The 15,854-nt window shown below is 34.4% G+C and overlaps 1 protein-coding gene across 1 annotated transcript in view; it reads right to left on the bottom strand.

Moving 5' to 3' along the window:
- Positions 1–15,164, bottom strand: part of DTNA (dystrobrevin alpha) — a 300,965-nt gene extending 285,801 nt beyond the window's left edge. The window contains exon 1 of the mRNA XM_021708883.1: positions 15,110–15,164. The gene's annotated coding sequence lies outside the window, so the exon portion shown is untranslated. The remainder of the gene's footprint in view (positions 1–15,109) is intronic.
- Between the last annotated feature and the right edge of the window lie 690 nt (positions 15,165–15,854).

The following is a 15,854-nucleotide window of genomic DNA, read 5'->3' as shown; positions in this document are numbered from 1 at the left end:
CCACTGCACTCCAGTCGGGGTGACAGAGTGAGACTCCAACTCAAAAAAAAAAAAAAAAATGCCAACAATCATTTGAGCCTTCAGTGAGTGATAATCTTTTTGCTGGGAGAGGGTGTTACCTTGATGCTGATGGCTTCTAACTGATCAGGCTAATGGTTGCTGAAGGCTGTGGTGGCTGTGGCAATTTCTTAAAATGAGGCAACAAGAACATTTGCAACATCTATTAACTTTTTCTTTCATGAAAGACATTTCTGTAGCATGTGGTGCTGTTTGATATCATTTTACCTGCAGTAGAACTTCTTTCAAAATTGGAGTCAGTCAATAGCAAAAACATGGAACCAACCATGCTGCCCATCAAAAGTGAACTAGATGAAAAAAAAAACTGGTACAAATGCACAATGGAATATTATGCAGTCATAAAGAAGGACAAAATTATGGACTTTGCAGAAACTTGGATGGACTTAGAGTCTATTATACTCAGTGATATATCACAGAAACAAAGAACTGAGTACCACATATTCTCACTCATAAGTGGACCCTGAACATCTATCATAATACTACAAAAAAGGAATTGGCAGTAGTGGGACACTGCCAGGGAGAGGAAGGGGCACATAATATCAGTAAGGGTGCCTTATCCTAATCCAGTTGAAGTTAGATCTAATGGAAGGCCCAAACTTCATCTGTACATAAACCACTTGTCTACCCAATCCTGACTTGTATCCCACATCTTTAAAAAAAAATACTCATAGGCAAAATCATGTAATCTAAAACTACACCCCCCCCCCCCATGGAGTCAGTTCTCTCAAATCCTGATGAATGCTTTATCAACCAAGTTTATGTAATACTCTAATCCTTTGTTGTTATTTCAACAATGTTCATAGCATCTTTACCAAGAGTAGATTCTATCTCAAGAAACCACTTTATTTGTGCATCTCTAAGAAACAGCTCCTCATTCGTTCAGGTTTTATCATGAGATTGCAGCAATTCAGTCACATCTCCAGCTTTTACTTCTAACTGTAATTTGGTTCCTATTTCCACCATATCTGTGGTTAATTCCTCCACTGCAATCTTGAATCCCTCAAAGTCATCTAGGAGAGTTGGTATCAACTTCTTCCAAATACCTGTTAATTATATTTTGACCTCACCCCATGAATCACAAATGTTCTTAATGGCATCTAGAATGGTGAATTCCTTCCAGAAAGTTTTCAATTTACTGTGCCTAAATACGAGGAATCACTATCTATGGCAGCTATAGCCTTATGAAATGCATTTCTTAAATAATAATACTTGGAAGTCAAAATTCTGATCCATGGGATGCAGAATGGATGTTGCATTAGCAGGCATGAAAACAACATTAATCTCTTTGTATATCACCATCAGAGCTCTTGGGTGACCAGTTGCATTGTCAATGAGCAGTAATATTTTAAAAGGAATTTTTTTAGCAATAGCCTTAAAATAGTAAGTTAGCCATGCTGTAAACAGATGCGCTGTTATTATGGCTTTGTTGTTCCATTTATAGGTCATGGGCAGAACAGCTTTAGCATAATTATTAAGGTCCCTAGGACTTTTGAATGGTAAATGAATATTGACTTCAATTTAAAGTCACCAGCTGCATTAGAGCTTAACAAGAAAGTCAGCCTATCCTTTGAAGTTTTGAAGACAGTCACATTAACTTCTCCTCTTTTAATATGAAAGTCCTAGATGACATCTTCCATTAGAAGACTATTTTGTCTACATTGAAAATCCATTGCTTAGTACAGCTACCTTTCTCAAGTATCTTAGCTAGATCGTCTGGATAACTTGCTGCACTTTCTAATGTTTGCTATTTCACCTTGTACTTTTATATTATGGAGACAGCTTCGTTCCTCAAGCCTCGGGAACAAACCTCTGCTAGCTTCAAAGTTCTCTTCTACAGCTTCCTCACCTCTCTCAGTTATCAGAAGAGTGAGGACCTTGGTCTGGATTAAGTTTTGGCTTAAGGGAATGTTGCAAGTGGTTTGATCTTCTATCCAGACCACTAAAACTTTCTCCATATTAGCAATAAGATTAGGTCACTTTCTAACTTTTGATTTAACATGAGACACATACAATCTTCCTTTCACTTGAACACTTAAAGGCCACTGTAAGGCTATTAATTAGCTGAATTTAAATGTTGTGGAGGATACCAAGAAAGATGGGGAAATGGCTGGTCAGTGCAGCAGTCAGAACATACAAAACATTGATCCATTAGGTTCACCGTCTTATGAGTGTAATTTGTGGTGCCCTAAATTAATTAAAATAGTAATATCACTTTGGGAGGCTGAAGTGGGTGGACTGCTTGAGCAGGCCTAGACAACATAGTGAAACCTCATCTCTGCAAAAAAATCAAGAAATGAGCTGGGCACGGTGGTGCACATCTAAAGTCCCAGCTACTGGAGATGCTGAGGCGGAAGGAACACCTGAGGCCAGGAGATTAAGGTTGCTGTGAGCCATGATCTTTGTGATCATACCACTGCACTCCAGCCTGGGCAACAGTGAGACCCCGATTAAAAAAAAAAAAGTAATATTAAAGATCATTGATTGCAGATGGCCATAACAAATACAATAATAATTTTAAAAAAGAAATATTGTGAGAATTACCAAATGGGATACAGAATCATGAAGTGAGCACATACTGTTGAAAAAAAATGGCACTAATATATTTTCTTGAAGCAGGGTTGCCACAAACCTTCAGTTTGTAAAAAGTATAATATCTGCAAAGCAAAATTAAACAACCTGAAAGTACAGGTAAGCCTGTACTCGCCCCCCAATCTTGTTTGATGCAAACATACTTGTTCTTAAAAGCAACAAGAGTATAGCATGATGATGAGCTTATTATAATTGATTTATGCACTGAGAACTCTCCTAGTCATGATTCATTCCCATGAGTATAATACTTCACTTAGATTAAAACATACAGTGTTTCATAATTATAAGGTAAGAGCAAAGCACCTTGGTGAGAAGACGTTTACAGGTAAGTTGAGCACCCCTAAAAAGGTGGAAGTATAATAATGTTTACTGGTAGTGTTAAGTGCTGCAAAATTAACAACAACCTTTCCTTGTTTACTGCGCTTCAATATTGCTAATCACAGCATAGGCAGAGAAGACTCTCCCTGGAGATTTTATTTCCGTAGCAATGAGGTGTTACCGAATATTCTCGGGGTCCTCAGTGTAGTCACAAACCCCCTCATGTCCTTTAAGGATACATGATTCTTCTGAGCTTTTTCTTTGCTAAGAGAATGACACAAGTTCTTGAAGGAAGAAATGAGCTCCTGGAATCAAGATTTATAGAGCTCAACATCTGAGCCTGAAGGAAACTTCTGAGAACAGGATCATATCATTCTCTATCTGGTAAATTTTCATTACAGGTGAATGAACTGGTCTAAAAGGCTAGAAAGGACTTGGACTAGAAGAGAATTCTATTTCCTTAGCATGTATGAAATGTGGACTCATAGGTAAAAGTTTGTAAGGTTTGTAAGCAAATGAAACCATACTAGTTCCCTCAAAAAAAAAAAAAAAAAAAAATCCAAGAATTATTAAGATCCGAGGGGAAAAAATAGTGGATTTAGATCTATCTTTAAACATTTTATATTCTTCTGGGCATATTTTTATGTGCTTTATAGAAAATTTGCATGCTACAGGTGGGAATAAAAATAAATAATCTATGTTTCAAAATGTAAAGTAACTGCAATTAATGTTTTCTTCTTAGCTTTTTCTATCAATATATCTACATAATTGTGACCAATTTCACAATTTCGTGTTGGTTGTGTTGCATATATATGACATCAGCATTTCTCCATTTCTCCATGCAATTATAACTTTTCATAGATATTATTAATATTTTACTACATGCAATATGCTGAGCTCATAAGTCCTTTACATGGATTACTGCATCAAATATTTTCAACATCCCTATTGTCCTAATTTAACAAATATGAATAAAAAGTTAAAGAAGCTAAACCAACATCACACAGTTTACAGGAAGATATTTGGTCTAGCTCATGAAATAAATGGACGATAAGCTTAAAGGCATAAAAGACATGTATTACTATTATTATTATTATTTATTTTTTTAAGTTGGAGTCTCACTCTGTCACCCAGGTGTGCACTACCATGCCTGGAAAATTTTTTATTTATTGTAGAGTTGAGGTCTCGCCAAGTTACCTGGGCTGGTCTCGGACCCACGGACTCGGTCAATCTACTTGCCTAGACCTCCCAAAGTGCTGGGATTACAGGCCAAGCCATCAAGCTCAGCCCATATATTATTTTATTGAGTAGATTTACCATCCTTTTCTTAACTGTTTCCTTTTTAAGTAGGTGTTGTTACTCATGTAGTGTCCCCCAGCTCTTTGAACCTATTCATTTTCTAAGTATACCTCAAAATAATCTGTGTATGCTACTGGCACAAGAGATTAGTGACCACACCCCACACCCCAAAATAGTGCTCTATATTCTGAGTCACCCTTTTTTTCTCAATATACTGTTTCAGATAACTTATGAGACACATCTGAGAAGCATTTTAAAAAGAGTTCTGGATTTCAAACTAGGAGATCTGTGTTTTAGACTTCCATTTAGACTGATTTGTTTTAGCCCTGGACGATTACTTAACCTGTCCAGCCTCAGTCTCCTTATATGTCAAAAATATTTCCTTGAGAGAAACCATTAGCTCCTACAAATAATGGCTGGTCTGACTCATCCTATTTCTCATAAAGACAGTCTCAAAGGCGAAATCTTCCTTGGCCTATAGAAGTCTCCTCACGTACTTGACTAATGGCCTTGGTTTCAAGAATAGGACAAACTGATGACATAAACACACTGTAATCAAGCATGACCTTACTGCTTAACTATTTTGTCTAGAGTCCTCTAATATAAACTCCAACAAAGTTAAAACCTGCTGAAAATAAAACTCAATAAACTAAAACGTGACCTGACTGACAATTATAAATATAGATCTGGCCAAAAATGGAGGGAGGATAAAAGGATATTGCCAAGCTCTTTGGAGAAAATTGGTTTCAAAATGTCCCTAAATATTGTTACTGTATTTATTTATTTATTTATTATTCTCAACAATCTTTGCTAGTCATTCTTGATAGTTTAAAATTTTACTTCCTATTTTCAAAATGGTACATTTCTTTATTAAAACATATAAGACAGTACAAAGTAATGCTAATTCAACAAACATTTATTGTCTGCTTGATGATGTGAGGAACACTAGGCAGTTATCACTTGAGACCAAGATCACAAGTGAGTAGAGGAGGCAGGGATTCTTCCCTCATTAGATAAATGCTATGAAAGATAAAATAAATAAGATTTTCCTAAAGTATAGGTCGAAACAAATGTTGAAGACAATAATCATATAAGGCACCAAAAATTAGATGATTAATACAACTGAACATTCAATTTAGCTCTAAGCATCAAGGCATTCAAAACAAAAAGGGAAATTGATAGATTATGTAGTTTACCCATGTACAGTAAAGAAAGCTTACAAGCTTATCTTAAGAGATCAACTTTTTTTTTGCATAAATTCCTGTGAGAATTGTATGATTTAGCTCCTTATTCTGAGGATAACAAGTAGCATTTAGCACAATGTTACTGCAGTTGCTCCAAGTCATTCTTTCTTTATTTTCCCAAAGAACTTGCCTTATGGTAAACCTCAACAGTAATCAAAGGCATAAAATGAAATGGTTAGTAATAACATTATATGTGTACCAGGGGGCAGGGAAAGCGTTAAGCCAGTATGCTCTATGCCTGTGATCCAATGTACAATAGCAGAAAAGGAGGTGTCTTGGCTGTACTCTTAGCACAGTCAATCCAAGGTTAAATTTGTTGACAGTTGCTAGAAATGCCGATATTCTACGTGGATGATTGAAGAAAGATCTATGTTTGAATAGCAGGTGACAAGGCAGCTGAGTTGACATTATGATGGGAAAATTAAGAAGCCTGACTTTTATTCTCACACAGAGATGGGTTGCTCTAATACACAGAGCAATGAATAAATGTTTTTCTGAAAAAGGGGGGGATTCTGAATCTGCTCTTATGATTTCATAAATTACATATGGCATAGTTGAAACAGTTTGGGCCTAGAAATTTTTGTGAATATTTCTTATCATTACACTGCCTAAATCAATAAAAGAACCTAACTAAGACTTTTGCCATAATCTGAATATTTGAATAGAAAGACACAACAATGGGTGCTCCAGGGTATAAAATGCTTCAAGTCGATGAGTAAACTGATCCAATAGGTTATTTAGGAATTTTTTACTTGAATACTAGAGAATATGTCTTTTATTTTTAGCTTTGTTGATGTAAAGTCTTTATTCTTGGTAGCAATTAGTAACAGACCAGCTACTTATTAAGACCACTCCTCTTTGTCATAGCAAAATCATGTTATCATAGGTCGGGCTGCCTATCTTTATGTAGGCTTGAGCACATAAGCATGTCTCCAATACATCTGAATCCCAAACCAGTTATTTGAATATATAAAATGAGGAGGACACAGCACGGTTCTTTTTATAAGATTTAAAATTATAATTGAATCTGTCAAAAGAGTAGAATAGCTTCATCAGGGATTGAAGAAGCCTTCTGGACTCCCCTTAATTGGCATCATAGCAACTTAAGATTCAAATCAAGGGATTTGGAATCTTTGCCATTTACAGATCAAGCACTGTTATAATCCTCCATCATGCATTTCACTACCTACTGTCTCTATTAAACAGCCATCTGGAAAGCCTTCCCCATTGAGTATTGAAATGCTACCTCTTTGGCCTTTCTCCTAGTTATTCTATGTACTTCTGTATCTTCTGACCTATTGATACTGGATAAGGTGGATTGTGTGTACACAAAGAAACAAACCACCAACATTTCCAGCAAAATCCAAAACTTTGAGTATTTATGGAATATTGCCACTAGATGCCAAGAGATCATGAGAAAAGATGAGGGGCCCTTCAGTATTATGGGTGCTGGTTACCATCTCTCCTTGCAGTTACTCATAATATTGTGGAAGGGTTGAAACTATGAGAAAATAATAAATAAAAATAGATTTATTTTTATGTAAAACTTTGGTTATAATGTCCATTTTGACCCAGGCTGAAGAATATTCAGCTATATCAAATAGATTCCTGCAGAATCAAAGTAAAAAAAAAAAAAAAAAAATTATATATATATATAATAGTACCACTCAGCCGTCAGAATAATATTCCTTCTCACTAGGCATCATAGAATCCATTAAACTTAACCTTTTATGAGCAGACTATTACAATATTCTCTTTCTCCTCTGACTCCATTCTTGCCTTATTCAAAATCATCATCCTGAGTGGCGAATTTATCTAAAGTTAATTTCTTACAACTCTAATTTTAAATCTGTGCTACCTACAGCTGTACTTCTCAATCAGAATTCTCCTGATTTGTAATCCAAGAGAATTCTAAGGACATCAACAGTGTATCAAGGAATAAAACTATTGAATAAAAATGGAGCATGTTTCTGTAAATTTGTAGAAAAATACTTTAATTCTGAATGAAACAAAGATTTATTATGAAGTCCAATGAAAATACTTGAGAATTCAGAGAACTGGGACATATAATAGATGTGGGGTCTCCTGTGAACATGTATTCCTTTTATTTTTACTTTGTTTATTTTGGAGGAGTGATTTGGATTCCAGAAACATTAAATCCTCTAAGAAATAGAGACAAAACTCATTGGAATTGCATGAAAGTCTTTGACATCTGAATACTTATTTACCTATCCAACTTCATCTTTCATTTTAACCTTGGAGTGTATTCTATTTACAATAGACATCAAACTGTTGGTTACCTCCTCTACACATAGTATCTTCATATCTTTGCTCTTGCTGGTCCTTCAGTCCTGAATGCCTTTCCCATCTTTCTTTATCTAGGTAACTCACACTCATCTGTTAAGATACAACATAGTCATTACTTTCTTCAGAATGTCTTCTCTGGGAACCTTAACACTTTATCACTACACTGTAACTAAGTCATCACCTATTTACCTGTCTTCTCAGTGGACAGTGCACTCCTCAAAGGCAGGGACTTGGCATCATGTGGATTGCCTAAGACATCAAACAGGGTATAATGCTGACATTTAGAGGATATGTTACTCCAATACATGTATCTTTGATCATATAATTTTGACATGACTCTTGGTTATGAAATGATTACAAAAAAGACACATTGTTAATTTCTCACTTTTTGTTATGAAACAGAGAAAGAACACACTAAATCAGATCTGATTTTCTTTCATTTTTTGAGAATATATACCATCATATGAGCTAGGAGATTATATAGACTTCAATATGGCAAGATCTAAAGTTGTTATGCTGAAGTTGCAGCTATAGCAAGTAGATTTCTAAAGAAATAGTTAAAAAATATGAGAGCCCTCCAGTGGTCAAAATAGCATATGCAAATACTTACAGTTATTATTTACTCAGTATTTTTTCCATCCAAAGAAATTATAAAACTTCAACAGTCTTCCTTTTATAAAAATGTATGATTTGATTACTTTCTTTTATCACTGTAATTGTACACAAATTATTTTTTAGCACCATAGAGAAAATAGATGTTTATCTAAATCAATTAAATAAGCCACAGATAATTGTGGCCCAAACCATCCACTTATGAATGAGTGATTTTGGACAGTTGCTAGAATCTAATCATGTGAGAGAAATGCTCAATTCCATCCAGATATAAGTAATTTAATTATTTTTACTGTAGCCATTGAGAGAAATGTTGCTATATATTAAAACCACTCAAGATAAAGAAAGGATCTAGTCAACCCTAGCTGTGCCTACTACTTCTGTGTTTCCCTTAAGTACAGAGTTGTATTTTAATGTGTATATTCCTAGACTTATAAAAGCACAGTGTGCGTATGTGTGTGCATGTGTGTGCCTACGTTTGATTTTGATGGTTTGCATAAGAAATGTGTTGGCTTCTCTTTTAGCAAATGCGTATCTTACTAAGCCAGGCAGCAGCACTTCCATTTGCTTCTTCCCTTGTCATCAGATTACCAGTAATGGCTTGGCAGAGAGCCTGGAGTAATGTCTCTGCCTTGAAAATTGTCAAGATCTAAAATTTACCCAAATGCTGCAACACTGATTGGTGAGAGAACTTTGTTTTGTTTTCACTGAATTCTTATATTACTTTATTAGAAAGTAAAGCTTGTTTGAAAAATTCATTCATACATTTGGACACTGAGGTCCAAACATTTGATATTCAAATTAAGGTTCTTTTTCACAAACATAGAACAATCTATTTAACTATTACAGTTCTAAATTTTCAAAGACCACCCCCCAATGACCCATGCTTATTTATCTTAAAATGTTTACAGTAACAGTGGCGAAATGCCATGAAAAAACTTTTATGCCTTATGCTTTTATGCCTTATACTTTAATTTCTTACTCAGAATTTTTTGTTTTCTAAACATTTTAGACAAAGAAACTGTTCATTAGTTTCCCTTTTTATAGTAATGTATGCAGACTTACCACTTCAATGCTCCAAAGATTAAAAAAATCAAGATCAGTTAGTATCTATGAATGACCTTGAAGAAATTCAGCCTATTTTAAGAAATGCTGTGGGTAATTCTCAGAAATCATACTTTCTGGGAATAAATTATTGCCTAAGACAAAAGTGGGCATTTCTGGAAGCTACATTGTGTCTTTGAGGCCACTGGGGTACCATATAGGAAACTGCAGCAATAATTTACCCTTGTGAAAGGGAAAATATAATGTAACTTGCGCACCAGGATCCTCTGCCTCATTAAGTTAAACACTTCCCTCATGTCATTTTAAAGGAGAAATTGGAATGCTGTAAATCTAAGTAACTTAGATTTATGTTCTAGTGTCTGAAAAATGGTTACACAGGATATTTTTCAGCTCCAAATGTTTTAGGTGCTAGGCAGTTTCAGAATATGGGTATAATTGACTTCATACTCTAGCAAACAAGAAATAGAGTTCTACTGTGTAGAACTATTCAAAGAGTTACAAAGGAACAGCCCTGCAGTGCTGAACAGATATCTTTAGAGCCTCTTGTAAGAAAAGTTTGGAGGAGATACTGACATCATTGTAGCTTCTGAATCTTATTATAACCCCACGGAAAAATATAAACAAAACTAATCACAGGAAAAAATGTGTGTGAGGAATTTATGCTATCCATAATTCCGATTGAAAGATTTCTCCTTATGTAACAGAAAAATAAATATTTCCCAAATAATTGTTAAAGTGTTGATTTATTTTTTTATTTTAAAATGAGGAGGGAAGAACTGAAATTGCTAATGAATTAAGAATAGAATAATCTTATCAGAGTGGACAAGGTGATAAAAGGACACCCATACCCGTTCACACTAAGCCACCTTAATATCTACTGGGGAACCGCAAAGCTAGGATTTTCTTTGAATGGAGTTATTGATAGTATAAAAGTTCATGGAAGAGTTGGCTCCTCTTAAATGGTCAAAGCACTTAGTGAGTATATTGCATATTCTAAAGCGAAAAGTGGCTATTTTGTTTTTTAAAATCTATTAATTTTCTTCTTGCACAGAAAAATTCTCACAAGTAGTAATTTTAGTAGAACATCTTTTGAAACCCAACGATTTCTTTTTTCTTTTTTAGCTTTAAAGTTTCTGAATTTACAGGAGGTGAACAAAAAAATAGCATTAAGAAACAGATGTTGAAGTTGTAGATGACCATTCTCTTTACAATGTCTTCTTTAAGGCAACTATGTCTAATAAATCAGTAATATATTATAATATTTTAAAATGAAATACCAGTCTTAGAGTTTTGAATGAAACAAGTAAAATAGGGTAAATCACTTTTGAGTTCAGGATTCTGGAGCACATAGCCAATCTTCTTATCTGTAGTGTATCACAAATTGTATGCCTGAATAATGCTAAACAAATATTACTGGATGCACTGTCAGCTTAAAATTTGATTTCTGTTGGTGTTGAAAATCAATGCCTTTTGTCAAAAGAATATGATAAAAAAAGAATATTTATTACCACTGAATGCACACTTAAAAATGGTAAAGGTGGTAAGTTTAATATGTATATTGTACCTCAGTTTTAAAAAGTGTGACTAAAAGAAAGAATAAAAACAAAGTACCAAAGAGTAAAGATACTTATAAAAGTCCTTCGAAATTCTCAGCTTTATGTCCTAGAAGTATTACTTGAGCTACATATTATTATACTTTTAATTACCAATACAATGTACCAGAGTTATTTAAACCAGAATTTACCAAAGTGTTTTTTGTGGTGTTGAAAGTGATATCCATATCTATCTATATCTATATCTATATGTCTATATTTATGTCTATATCTATATCTATCTATCTAGTACCATGATCAAATTAGATTGAGAAACATTGTCTTAAAAAAAGTCAAGCATGTCTTTTTACTGCAGAACTTTAATGAATCCTTAATGCAAATGTTCACCTAAATCTCCAAGAGCAGGACATGGTCCAAAGCATTTTCCAAATTCATTTGATCCAGGATTGTTATCCTCCTCCCTCATTTCAATATAGCATTTCCTAGAATGATCGCTCCAAGAACATAAATTGGATTTGCTGATGTAAATTGCAATCCAAAAGACCTTAAAATTTTCAACTTTTAAGTGCCTCATTAATTTTGCATTCCTGAGTTTTATCTTGTTAGTGCTTAAAATTAAATGCTAAGCAAAAGGTAGAGTATCTGAGATAGAAATGCTATTTTAGACTATGCATTTCTAATGTATGATATATATAACCAATCCTCGTTGCCATTCTCACTGAACCTAGTATTTTACTTTGATTTCATGATATTCAGAACTTTTGGTATGTTGTATTTTTGTTTTCATTTGTTTCTAGGAATCTTTTATTTCTGACTTGACTTCTGTGTTAATTCAAAAGGCATTCTGAAGAATGTTGTTTAACTTCCATGTATTTGTGTGCTTTGGGGGGGTTCCTGTAGATAATGATATTTCTTTTTATTCTGCTGCGGTCTCAAAAGATGCTTGGTATCATTTCAACCTTTTGAAACGTGTTCACACTTCGTTTGTGTCCAAATATGTGGCAATCTTGAAGTATGACCCACGTGCTGATGCAAATCCAACTTATATTCTTGGGAGTGATCATTCTAGGAAACGCTATGTTGAGGTGAGGGAGGAGGATAACAATCCTGGATCAAATGAATTTGGACATTGGTGAGTAAAAATGAAGGCCAGGGATTAGACTTGCATTCAAGTCCCTATTTCTCCATTTCTCTACTATACATGGCCAGTTATTAGAGATTGGAAAGTGATAACATTTTACATTTGTTCTCTACATTCTGTGGGAATTGCCCTAATGTAAGCGCCTTTCCCTTTCCAAAACTGTTTAAGGGAAAGACTCCTTGAGCAATACGTGTGAGCACAGGTAAAATTTTAGAATTCCATAGTAGTGGACAAGTAGTGACAGGAAAGGTCATAGACATTCCGGAAAGGACAATGATTTAAAGAGCCAAAAGTCTCACTGGGGTTGAGAGCCAAATAATCTAAATAGGCAAAAGACGCTAGCAAGAGGTCACAGGTAGCCTACACATTTTCCAGTATGGACCTGTTCACTGGTATATGTGACTTGAAGACTAGATCTGTGTTAGACTGGGGGCTTTGGGCCGCTTATCGTTCATTAGTGTGAAAATATGTTAGCGTTCTTCATAAGTATTCTAATCCTTTCTCTTTCTGGGCAAGTGGTAGTATTTTACTTCCCATGCAACTGATGTTAGATATGGTCACATAGAATGCTTTAGCCAAGGAAATGTGAGGATAAGGAAAGTGGACCATTTCCAAGTAAAAGCAGCAATGTGGGGAAGGACCTTCAGCTGATCTGTGCTGGCCAAATTGTGTGAGTGAGACAGAAACCTTGGTTTTTATATGCCACAGAAATTGGGAATTGTCTGTTATCTCAGGAAGCCACACAGTATATCTGGAATACTTCATGGGTCTACATCTAAGTTTTACTAACTATAAAATAAAATAACCTATGCCTTCTATGTACAAAATCATTTGAAACATTGGATGCATCTTGGAAGAGAGTTGTTTGTTAAGTTTAGCTGAGGTATAAAACATCCTTTGGTGAGTAAACATTTCTACAAATGTGCAGTGATGAACACTATAAGATTTGGAAATTCATATGTATTAGAAGATCAATTTCATTCAAAATTAATCTGTATCTTTTAATAAAACAAATTAAGTTGTCTATATTGCTAAAATGTGATTAATTCAGTGAATTCATTGTTGTAGCAATCCATAAGTCTATGAACTATCACATTATATGGAAATGGGTAAAAACAGCAAAATAGGACACAAAAAGAAAAATAGTAAAAAAAACTCTAAAATATATAGAGGTGTACAAGGCTGTCATGACTCAGGGTGTCGCTGAGTCATCCTTACATCACATTTATTTTGCAAAAATGCAAAGTCCAGCTTTATCTGTGCAAATAAATGTGCTTCTACTTTATATTAGGATATAATGCAATATGTGATGAAATATACATTTTAACGCAACTCTTTAATTTTTTTTCAGAATTTTCTTAGGTTTCTTTAAGTTATTCTGTAATAAAAGTGTCCCTAAATATGAGATTTTTTAAGAGTTAGAGTGATACCAACACTATTCCATAACTTGGTTTTCTGAGAGGAAGAAGTTATTGTTGAGAAAGGCAAAATAACTTTTTAGACATATGTGAATATTTGATACATAAACTAAGAATATAAATGAAATAATATATAAGAAATGTATTGATTAAATCTGTTGTTTGAACATGATATACTCCAGTGTTAGTGTTCAGTGAAGGGAGGAAATAAGTTTATTGCTTACACATTAAAGAATAAGGTAGGAACTTGAATTGTGGAATCTATAAGACAAATGTGGTCAGCTAATTGGAAGTTATGATTTAAAATCAGTCAGTATTCAAGAGCTGGTCTTAATCTCGTTTATGAGGCAAAAGAAAAGACCCATAACATATTTTCATATTTTGTGATGAAGAACTCTGGGTTCTAATTTAAACATTGACTTTGAACATTTCATTGAATTCAAAGATGTGTTTTGAAGATCAATTTGGGGTCTACCCATATTAGGACTTTTTTCTTTGTGGGGATAGGAGACTCCTATATGAGAGATAATATAAGCCAATTTTCTTATTTTTCTAAATCTCAGGAGTTCACATATCAAAGACTTACAATACATATGTGAAAAATTAATAAGTGGTTTTAAGAATATGAAATTAATTAAATACCCTTCAAATTAATAAGCTATATTCCTATTCGTCTGGTTCCCAACTGTGTTCATTTTTAATAGACAAATGCAATTTTTCTTTGTTTAGCATATGCTGTTAGCAAAATGATATTAAAGATGCACCTCAAGGTCTTAAAAATGTTAAGAAAAATTTTCAACCAGCGTTAAGGTTTAGAGTCACAATTCATATTATATAAGCAATCAACTACTTTCTCTTTAACACCACACTGTGATCTGAAAACAACCCTGTGTTTCCTCATGGTTAAAATTCAGGCTGTGTGCAATGAGATAATTTTAATTTTGTTGTCCCCATTGACTGTTTCCTATTGTGTTAGCCAATGCTGTGAACTAGATTTGTTGAAATATGCCAGTTTTCCCACTCTATTACTCTTGTGATTGTGAACCTTTCTGATAATACACAGCTGATTCACTCTACCTAAACGTCCACTATTTCTCTTACATGACTATCAAGTTACATGCCTCATTTGGTATAAAAGGAAATAGAGAATCTCCTTTCCTCAAAACAGCAGCAACCACCAAACCTGCAAACATATTTTTTACCGACAATAGTTGACATACAGGATTGTTAATAATCATTATTCTAGATAAAGAGCCTAAGAGCACAAGAATACTGATGTTTAGAATTTTAAAAATAAGGTGAAAAAAGGAATTGCTGAGAAAAAAATTTCCTCAGGATAGTCATTTCTTAAACATGTGTTGAGTGGTTTCTATGTATCAGTTACTAGCATACAAAAAAGAGTAAGACACAGGTCATGCCAATAGGAGTTCCCAGAATAGTAGCGCAAGCTATAAAATTAATGAAAGTACAGTGAACATGACTTACGAAGTCAACCTTGAAGGAGAAGTAGGATTTGCCCACGAAGGAGAGAAGCAATAGGCATTCTGAGGGGGAAAAAGAAAAAGTCAGTGACCTAGCACAGAGATATGTTTGTATATGGTATATTCTGGGGGCAGCGATTATGTGTGACTAAAGTGTTTGCTGTAAGAAGTAATGATGATAACATTGGAGAAATAAGTCAGTAGACTTTGTAGGTCATACTAAGGACATACTAAAGATACTAATCTTTATTTTGAAGGGAATAGTGAGTCGCTGAAGATGTTTAAATAGGGGAGCAATCCACTGATATCTATAATTTTTAGAAGACGAGTCTGTCAGTTCCAGGATGGGAGGTGTAGGCAAAGGGGGTCATGGATGGAGCCTAGACACAGGAGAATGACTGGGAGACCATATAATACCCAAGTAAGTTGATGAAGATCCAAAGTAGACCAATTGCAAAGAGAATGGAAACAAAGGGATTTATTTAAGATAATGTTTGAAAAGTGGTGACACTTGATATAGGCCAAGAGAAAACAGAAAGAGTCAAAATCAACAGCTGAGTGTTATGGTAGGGGTGAATTAGAGGTTAAAGAGATTGCCAAGGAAAAGGCCAGTTAGGGACAAATAAAAGAACTGTTAAGTGTTGCTGACAGCTCAAATAAAATTAGAAAACAAGAATCTTTCAATCAGCATGCCTATGCAATTTTCTCCAAAATGTCTAAATAAGTCAGGTCACAACTAAAAAATTTTT

This window comes from Carlito syrichta, unplaced genomic scaffold (genome assembly GCF_000164805.1).
Source record: "Carlito syrichta isolate Samal-C Ts95f unplaced genomic scaffold, Tarsius_syrichta-2.0.1 Scaffold65441, whole genome shotgun sequence".
In the NCBI taxonomy this organism is placed as follows: domain Eukaryota; kingdom Metazoa; phylum Chordata; class Mammalia; order Primates; family Tarsiidae; genus Carlito; species Carlito syrichta.
Note: the sequence above shows the minus strand (reverse complement) of the source record. Positions and strands in the feature narration are given on the sequence as shown.